Raw genomic sequence first — 10,338 nt, forward strand, 5'->3', positions numbered from 1 at the left:
TTAAAGTACTTACTAGATATTTTTATGGTATATTTTTTTCTCGACAGTACCGCTTAATTACGTTTTTTTTATATATATATCTACAAAAATAGCGACTTCGGGATCTGAAACTGATTGAATTCAATATAATAGGTACACGACGATATTATCGTGTCAGGTATCACGTCAATAACCGTTTTTTTGGAAAATGTGAACATCGTGCAGTTTTCTTCGCAACGAATCGAACGCCACGCAGATGTATCGGAAAGTAAAACATCCAAACATCGCACGGGCGGTAGAACGGTGTCGACTATATTATTATACCGTGGTATACCGAGCCGGTTTGAACCGCGAAACACGACGGGCGCAAACTTGTAAAAGTTAATATTTTCGTATCTACCCGTGACACGGTTAATAGCAGCCGGCCGTGTCCAACGTGGCAACCACCGACGCGTTCTACCGCGAAAGCTATTCATTCATATACGATCCGTACACGATTCTTGCGGCGACGAATACGGTACGGATTGTTGTGTTGATCGGACGCCTCCGACGGTTCGGGTGGTTAGAGTTATGATGATAATATCCGTGTGCGTGAATCTAACACAGCGCCCAAATGTAAAGGACCTACTGCTACGCACGCCGAACGAATCGATATTTTTTTCGGGTAAAATATCATCCCACATCGACATTATTATGATGGGCGTACGTACGTATTATACGTACTCGCGTGTTTGTGTTATTTTTCCGAAAACTGTAATAAATAAAATTACGGTCATACGGTTTTATTTTGTGTTTTTTTTTTTTTCAACGTTTTAATAATAATATATTTTATCGTATATTCACGTCCACACAAGATTTTCGTTATCCAATCGAAAGCGTATACAAGAACACGAAGTAATAAAACGTTCTACTATATACTATCTGCAGTACGCTCTTCTGTATAATACATTAATACATGATCATTAAATATTATAATATACGTAATGAGATTTCTTTTTTCTTTTATTTTTTATAACATAATAAAAATCATTATCGTGTGTTTAACTTTAATTGATAAGACAAAAAAAAAAAAAAACTCAGATGTACCAAACGCATTTAACATATACGCCTATGTGGTATACATGTATATCCACTTATGTGTGTATACCTCGTCTATAATATACTTTGTTTTAGTTTTCCGACTGCTGTTAGATGTTCGATTTATCCGTTTAGATTAAGTTTGAAATATTACGTTTGACGTTTAAAATATAACTATTTATGAAGATTATACGCTATTATAATAATATAATACATACATCCAATAAAATATTAACAATTAATAATTATATGTTAAATAATATTATTATTATACATTATTGCATATTTTAAATCGTATATTACTATTAAGTATATGTATCATAAAACTGCACGGATGATAGTAAATACAGAATTTTTTTAATATTGTTAATTTTTTTTTTTACATTATTATAACCAATATTATTCTTCGTTTCGGACTTCACGCGTCCGTTTCGGGAATTCCGTTATATTACAGTTAAGCTTTATACAATATTTTTGAAATGTTATTTCTGTCGTGTTTTTTTTTTTCATAGGTTTCGTCATTATTTCTACTTATTTTTTTCTTTTCAATTCGTGTTACCTATTTTTATTATTCTATGTAGAATATTCATAAGTGTGTGCATCGATATACGGTTAATGTGTCCCAGTAATGGTAGTCATATAATACCGCATGGACCTGCTTATACTCAGAGGTCTATGTCTATATACAAATAATAGGTACCTGTCTACTATGTATAATGGAAGATAAATTCGAAAAAACTTTTGATTTTCACGGGTACAGTATGAAGTAAAAATTAAACACTAAAATAACGATTCCGCGTAAAAGCTCACGATAACATTTCAAAGACCGGTCTAATTTATTTCTGAAATTTTTGGTTTTTAAGTCTAGTGGAGACAGATCAGCGACTATAATATCATTGTATGATGCTTAAGTAGATAGGTACCTATTATATTATAGATTTTTAAACAACTTTCAAGTCGCTTAAATACGCGCAGTTGAAAACGTATAACATATTAATCATATATTATGTATAACCTATAATCTATTGCATATATACTTTTTATCTTTAATTATTATTATTTTATAATTAATCTATATTTCTTTATACATAATATTATCATATTTCGTTTACTGTATTTGCTTGAGTGTATATTAAAAAAAAAAGTATAACAAAACCATGTCTTCAATTATTTATGCTGTATTTTTGACGTTCCTAACATAATTTCCAAAATACTTACACCATACAGCAATATTTACTATGGTTGAAATACGTAACAAAAACTGAGGAATGTTCACAACGAAAAAACTATTGATTGACGAGTGATGAGCGAATAACTGTGCCAAGAAAAATACAATAAATTAATAACTCTATGTTTACCGAGAAGTATAATACATATTTTGTAACTAGTCTGATGATAAGGCAGCTTCAATAAAAAAATATTTTAAAATAAGTATGTAAAGTATAATATGAATAAAAATAAATTATCAATCATAGTACCAAAAATTTCACTTAAAATCGTACTTAAATTCGCCATTAAACTTTGGTTTCACATTTTAATAACTTACTATAGTTAAACTATGAAAGGTGTTAACAGAAGCATAGAAATCTTTATACATACCGACTACCGAGTTGATTTAACATTTGAACCAATAATTTGCACATTTGAACAACCTCGGCTTTGAGATAAAGGTATCCGCTACCCCGGAATTGATTTGACATCAGTTAATTGTATAAAAGAAGATTAATAAAATATAGTAATAAGTAGTAAGTACCTATATAAAAAAACAATAAAAATATAATTTTAAAAATAATTATCACTACGTTCGTATTTGAATTTATAGGTACGTAGTACGTTTGTAACAATAAAGTGACAATGTATTTATTTTTTTATAATAGAAGAACATGCTATAACTATTATAAAGAATCATAATATATTTAATTTTTAATCTTTTTTACAAAAATATTACTTTTACATAAATCAAAAATTTGTCTAACAAATACTTTTTGACCGCCGTCCGCTCTAATAGCTGAAATCATTGAATATTTCTCGAATTCTATCCCATAAGATTTTTTCATCTGGCGGTAAAAGGAATAATCCTCTAATTTATAATTTAATGGGAAAGGAAAATCTATACTTTTGGCAGAAACCTACTATACCGCTGTAGCTGTACAGTAAAGCGTTATCTACTTCCCCACCTTTTTATATTACTATTACTGTAGACAGTGGCGTCATTTCAGTTTTTGTTTGACTAGGGCAACTACTAACTGATTTACCGACACACAATTTTTTCCGCGTAGTTCACATAGAATAGTGACATATTTGATGAGGGGGGTACATTTTCAGGTATATGAACGTCACACACAGGACTTTGAAGTATTAAATACAAACAATTTTGTCAAATATTTATTAGAATTAGAAAGTCAAATATAGAATAATTGAGTAATGTTTAAATAAATAATAAATAGGTAATAGGTACCTTTTAATACTGCAGATTTACAAGTAGTTAGCAGTATTTACTGTCACATAATGTGAATACTAAACATCTTAATTAATAGTATAATATACTTAAAAAAATTAACAATAAATCTTTATTTATAAAATATCAATATTCAGTATTATGATTTATAACAATGACCTTAGTAGTTAAAAATAAGACTTCTTATAATTTTTAAATGTGCTGACTTAAGGTTGATGTAAATGTTATACTAGGGCAAATTCCCTAGTTGTCCTCCCCCCCTCCCCCAAATGACGGTTCCATATCATAATATCTTTGGTCAAAATAACTCAGTAAAAATATCTTATGACAAAAATATCTTTGATCAATATATCTTTTAAATTAATTTAAAAAAAAATGTTTATTCCTATATTTAATTTAATAAATTGTTACACATATTATAAGTTTAAAAAATAGGTAAAATGTAACATCTCTTCAAAAGCCAAAAATATAGGTAAAATTATTATTATCATAAATATTAAAAACTTAATTAGTTAAATTAAAATTAGTACCTATTACTTAATACTGAATATTTAAGATAAACCCCTTAAATATTGAACTGTTGGTATTTCTGAGTAGTTTTCCACAATTTTTTTTTTAATTATATATCATGATCGTTGTACTTTTTACGACATGGTGGACTTAATTCTTCCGATAATCGTTTTTCTAATCAAACCTGTTATCATGTAATTAAATCAATTAATTTAATTAAAATAAGATAAAATATAAATACCTCTTATAACAATTTTTCTTGTTTTAAGAAGCATATGAATTTCCATATTGAAACATGGTTTGCTCCAAGTGCTGCATTGAAAGCATGATGCATCCTTCTACCGAATTATTCGTACGCGGAAGATCCTGTATTACTGATTCATAGTAATTCCACATATCGATACTAAATATTGACGGGCGTCGACTATAAAATAATTAATCATCGCGTATAAAATATCTTCGTTATCAACAAAATAATTTGATTTAATTAAATCATTAAGATATTGTACACTTTTATTTATTGGAACATAAGCAAGTGCACATAGATGTCGAATTTGTAATGCAAATTCTGTATGTTCAGCGTACATATTTTGTAGTCCATTTTCTTGCATTTCACGCCACATACATTGTTGGAAATGAAAAAAATGCCCTTTTATTTCTGAATTGGGAAACACGTTTTTAAATGCCTATATAAATGGTTGTTTGAAATCAATCATAATACTGTTTGGATTCAAATCCGGTTCAAATCTTTTTAAAATATTTAAAAATTCTATGTAGGATTGTTTCGTACGATCAGTCATTAATACGTAAACAACTGGATAAGTTGTTCGGTTATAACAGACATGTATAATAGTATATAATTGTGAAAACAATTTTGGAACTGTTCGAAATATCCCATATGACATCCAAATATTACAGCTTTTAAATATTTTTAAAGTATAAATGGTCGAAAAAATCAAAATTCTTTTTTCGTTTTATTGTCGTAAAATAAAAATTGTTTATTATTAACCATCTGATAATCGAGAGGTATATTTAAAACGTTAACTATTAATTGATTTTTAGGACAAACTTGAACTTTAAATCTCACTCTACAGATTGTTCAAAAAAATCAATGTCTGGCTTGGTAATTGAGCAGCAACAACTAATGAAACATTAGTAACAGCTTCACTAATCAAATTCCTTGTGCAAACTTGATTAGTTTTAGCATCATCTTTGATTTTTTCCAAAATTTCTCTTACTTGAATTTTGGCACCGTTTAAAGCATGAGAATGACAGGATTCCTTTAATATTATGCCTGTAATATATTATGTGTATAAATAAATACACTTCGTAAATAATGATATTTTTATAACACAATAATTATCGGTTTCATCTTTTTTACTTGTAAAACATGAAGTGCATTTATATTTATTTATTATTGTACTCAGTACAGCGCCAAATATATTTGTTTTTACCATTATTATAAAAAATATGGAGATATCCGTTATGTAATAATAGGTTATTACCTTTTTGACTTTTAATAAAAGTAAGTCATATTTAAACAAAAGTCAAAAATCAAAAATTAGCTAACAAGTGACAAGTAAAAACTTTTATAGCTTATTAATGATGTACAAACCTGCTAAAATTCCCAGGCACCCAGCTACAGTTAAGTTACGAAAATGCCAACTAATAAACAGATAATGCCTCTACCATTTTTATCTTAATGGCATAATATGAACATATTGTACACGTAGTAAATACCTCACAATCAGTATACTAATGGCTATTTTAAAATACTATATATTATAAAATATAAAACGTCGATTGTAGATATAGTCATAATGATATAATATGTAATAGCTAATAAGCTTATAAATATCAGTATAAAAGATATTTTGTTCGAAGATATTTTGACTAGAGATATTATTTCGAAGATATTTTGACCGGTCACCTAAATGACGCCACTGACTGTAGAACGCAGATTTTTATACACTAAAAAGTATCAAAATATGCAACAAATATGAAAATACGTGGAAAATATATAATAAATATGCAAGAAAATCTTAATTATTTACATCACACATTTTTATAATATTAATAGAATATATTGAAAATTATGTATTTATAAAATAATTTTATAATTTATAAATTAATATATATTTTTTATTTTTGTGTCTGTCGTCATTGGAGTAGTAATAATGCTTCGATTTTTGACTTCAGTCCCTTTTTGAATAGGAAAATTCATCTAGTTGGTACTTTGGGGGTGGGTCAATAGTAAAAAATGTCCAGTAGTTTTCAAAACGGGAATTTTTACGCATAACCACTTTTCGATAAAATTATAATTATTATAACAATATTTTCAAAATATTTTGACCTTTTTTAAGTTACTTATAGACAATTGAAATTTTCGACTTTTCTAAGTTTTTTTTCTTAAAATACCGATAAAATAATTTGGTTATCCAAAAAATCTTTAAAATTTAATACAAGGTTTATTATAAGTTGTACTTATCGTAGTAAAAAAAAATATATATTCAAAATTTTTGTTTATAAGCTGTACCGCCAGGCCCCTACGTAAGGCGGTTGGCCTAGGATGGCAAGTAATAATATAATATATCCAACTAATTATCATTAACTTACAAATCATCTCCGTTCAGAATCGTTTTTCGTATACAATGATATCCATCATTCCATTCAAATTTAACACATCCATTATAGTGACCCACTATTAGAGCGATACCTACTTGCTCACTTTTTTATATTTTATTTATTATTAAAATTAATAACCGTATAATTTTTCTTCGGTGAAGCTATGACGTTTTCTATCGACATACTTTTAAATACAAAGAACGGTCATTCGACGTCAACCAAAAGCTTGAATTTTATCAATTGTTATTCCATAAATTAATGAAATGCTTTCATGTAATATCATATTTTGAGTTTCTAGTTTCTCTATTGCTATCACTGAAGATTTCAATTAAGTTTTTATAAAATGTTAATTACTACCATCTTAAAATCATAACCAGAACTTTTTTAATTTTTGATTTTTATTTGATTTTATTTTATACCTTTATTTTAAATTTTAATTTAAGGGCCCTCGTTACAGTTATTATTTAAGAGGCAACGTTTAGGCAATTTATAATCTCGTCTTAGCCTCCCGAAATCTATCTGTTACTTGTAAAGGGTTATTAGTGGGAGTTATATCCAATGCGAGTTTTACGACAACTATTACTTATTGATTTGATAAAATTAAAGTTAGTTAGCGTTTTCTGATTTTGATTCTGAAAATATATTTTAATTCAGCAGAAAAATGTCTGTAGATCGTACAAAACATTTTTCGTTTTTAATTTTAATTATGATTTGAAAAAATGTTTACTTTTAAGTTGTTATTTGCCATTTATTATGATATAATATTTAATTTTTATAAAGTATTACGTAGGTACGACGATCTATAGACAATTTTTTGACGACTGTTGAGTTCACATTTTTTTACAGAATCAAAATCGGACAATTTAAACTGACTTTAATTTTTTCAAAACTTAAGGTCTTTTGAGCTAAAAATTACGGCAGTAGCGGGACCTCTTAATTAAATGCAATACATAAACACAAAATAAATGTTTGATAAATGGATTTGTTGTTACATAATTCAAATTCTATACTTACAAAGCTACGTTTCATAATTACCAAATAAAAAAATGCATTTTCCTACAAATTTACAACCCTATTTATCAGTTAATTGGTATTGGCAGTCTTAATCATTTTTATATACCTATATATATATATGTCATATTATTTTTGATAATATAGTTAGCATTGTGATTGCGACAGTTATACAACAGTTCTGCTAACGTAGGATTGATACCACAACATCCCGACGTCGTGCGGTAAAATTTCGTTATCGGCAAACTGTATTAACGTAGAAGCCAAGTAGAACAAACGGCACTGACGCAGCACAATCGAATGAAAAAAAAAAATTGAGAGTTTTCATTGTGGCGGGGCTGTGGAAATAGACCAATTTTAAATGAATACATGCAATTTTAAAAATTTATAAAAGCCAAAAAGCATACTGTACGTTTAATATTAGCTATACTGCACATAGTGTGTGTTACTGCACACAATTTTAGGCCCTGGTATATCCATAATTTACGTAAAAGTTTTAAGTCACCGCAAATATATTTTTGAATTATAATAAAATATATATTACCGTTACCTATTCTTCGTTTAAATATTAAATAGTATGTATAATTTATTATAAATTTGAACTTCAAATGTCTATAAAATAATATCGTATTTATTTGTATTTTAGATTTTCTGTTTTCAATATGAACAACTTATCAACGACCTTCAAGTGGTATTCAAAATTTATAAAAACATTAAAAATTTCTTACGCACATAAATAGCTCAAAAAAAGTCAACATTTTATCATGTACATAAAATGCCGATAGTCTGACGTTTAGTAAAAATTGCATGTATCGTTTTTAACTGGATGAGATTAAAATTTCTCGTTTTTCCCGCTTATTTTGAAAAATATTAATGTTGACCATTCATAAGTTCAAACTTTGTTGAATAAAATATACTCTAAATAATCATTATCGTTGGCAAATCTCAGCATGAAAAAAATTCGTATACAACATCACTATCTGGTTACAAAAGTGAGCGGATGTCGTGAGTAGAGCTTTGTGCTTTATTTGTATCCTATGATGCATACTATTAAAGTTGAACAACAACGAGTGTAGATGGCACTACCGTTACATACGGACCAAATAATCAAATGCAGCGTCGATCCAAATACTTTTTAGACATTCTCTTATATTTTGATTATTAACCTATTTGCTGTACCTACAGCTAGTAGATGTCGAGTATACCTCGTCAGTCATCAGTCGTTTTTATGTCAGAAGTAAGTCAAAAGTCAAAATATTACGAACGCAAATGAAAGACGCTCCAAGACGTTCTATCAATTGTCATCCCATACACATTTTATAAAATATTTATATTGCTATTTAAATAATTTATTTTACTATTACTTTTAAAGTAGGTTATATTAATTTGTGCCGAAAACATTGTTTTAAGAAATGCCACTGTATAAAATATAATACTTCAATACTTCAAGTTTCAAGTGCTCGCAAATAATATTTTTAAATTACAACAAAATAAATAAAACCCTTAATCGTTGTAAGTGTTAAATAACTTATTTCATCCAAATTTGAACTAAATTTGTCCGAAAAAAAACTGCGTTTATTTGGTTACAGTATCAACTATTTATGAGAAACTTTGTATTCAATTTTCAATTATTAGTTATAAAAATTGAAAATTTTATCAAATTATAACTACAAAATGATTAGCTAATGTTTTCACAATATATAATAACAAAAAAATCGGGAGTATGTAATTTTAAGCTTTTTAACCCAGTAAAATATGTTATCTAATTAAAATTAAAAATAGCTAAAATAAATTCAAAATTACAAGTTGTTTAGATAGTAAATTAAGCTTATACTTGAAGTTTAAATTTGATGATATTGGATATTTTAGGAAAAACTAATGATGTTAGTTATGTTTTAATTGAAACTTATCAATATTAAGCAAGAGGTTTTTTTTTATATTTATATATATATTAAATGAAATGTACAATGTATTTAAACAATTTTTAGTTATTAAAAATGAATTAATGAAATTAATAAATACATATTAAAGTTGAAGGTAGTGTGGGTGGGTATCTTAATGATGCCAGATTCGATTATAATTTATAAATATTTATGTACTTTCATAATTTAGGGTTGAGACGTTGAGTGTAGGTATTCAAATTAACACAGAAACAATTGGTGGGTGGATAGTTGTTTGAAATAGTTGCTTCATAGACAAAATAAAGTGTCCACACCGCCACTGCTTGTAAGCAACAACACTTAGTGCTTATTAAAACATTTTTATGGTGTTAATTTTTAAGCAAGTAACATATAGCAATCTAAAATATTACAGTTTAAATGATTAATCATATAGTAATAGTTATATATCAGATGTTGAGCAATAGACCATGATCACACTTCAAAGTCTGTCAATGTAAAAAAGTTACCTGGCGATGACAATAAATATTTTTCTCGTATTGATACTTTCAAAAATCAAATTTGATACCTGTTTATTATCTAAAAATAATTAGTTTAAATAAATAAAAAAAATATAATTTATAAAAATTGTTTTATAATCTGAAAAAAATGTTATAATATATAAACATAAAGATTATTATCTGAATATGAAGATTATACCAAAATACCAAATTATATTATCAATAAAGTAAAGTAAATTTAAGATTAACTAAACAACTAAATATATCCTTAATAACCCCA

The sequence above is a fragment of the Rhopalosiphum maidis genome, chromosome 3, assembly GCF_003676215.2.
Source record: "Rhopalosiphum maidis isolate BTI-1 chromosome 3, ASM367621v3, whole genome shotgun sequence".
Classification (NCBI taxonomy): Eukaryota; Metazoa; Arthropoda; class Insecta; order Hemiptera; family Aphididae; genus Rhopalosiphum; species Rhopalosiphum maidis.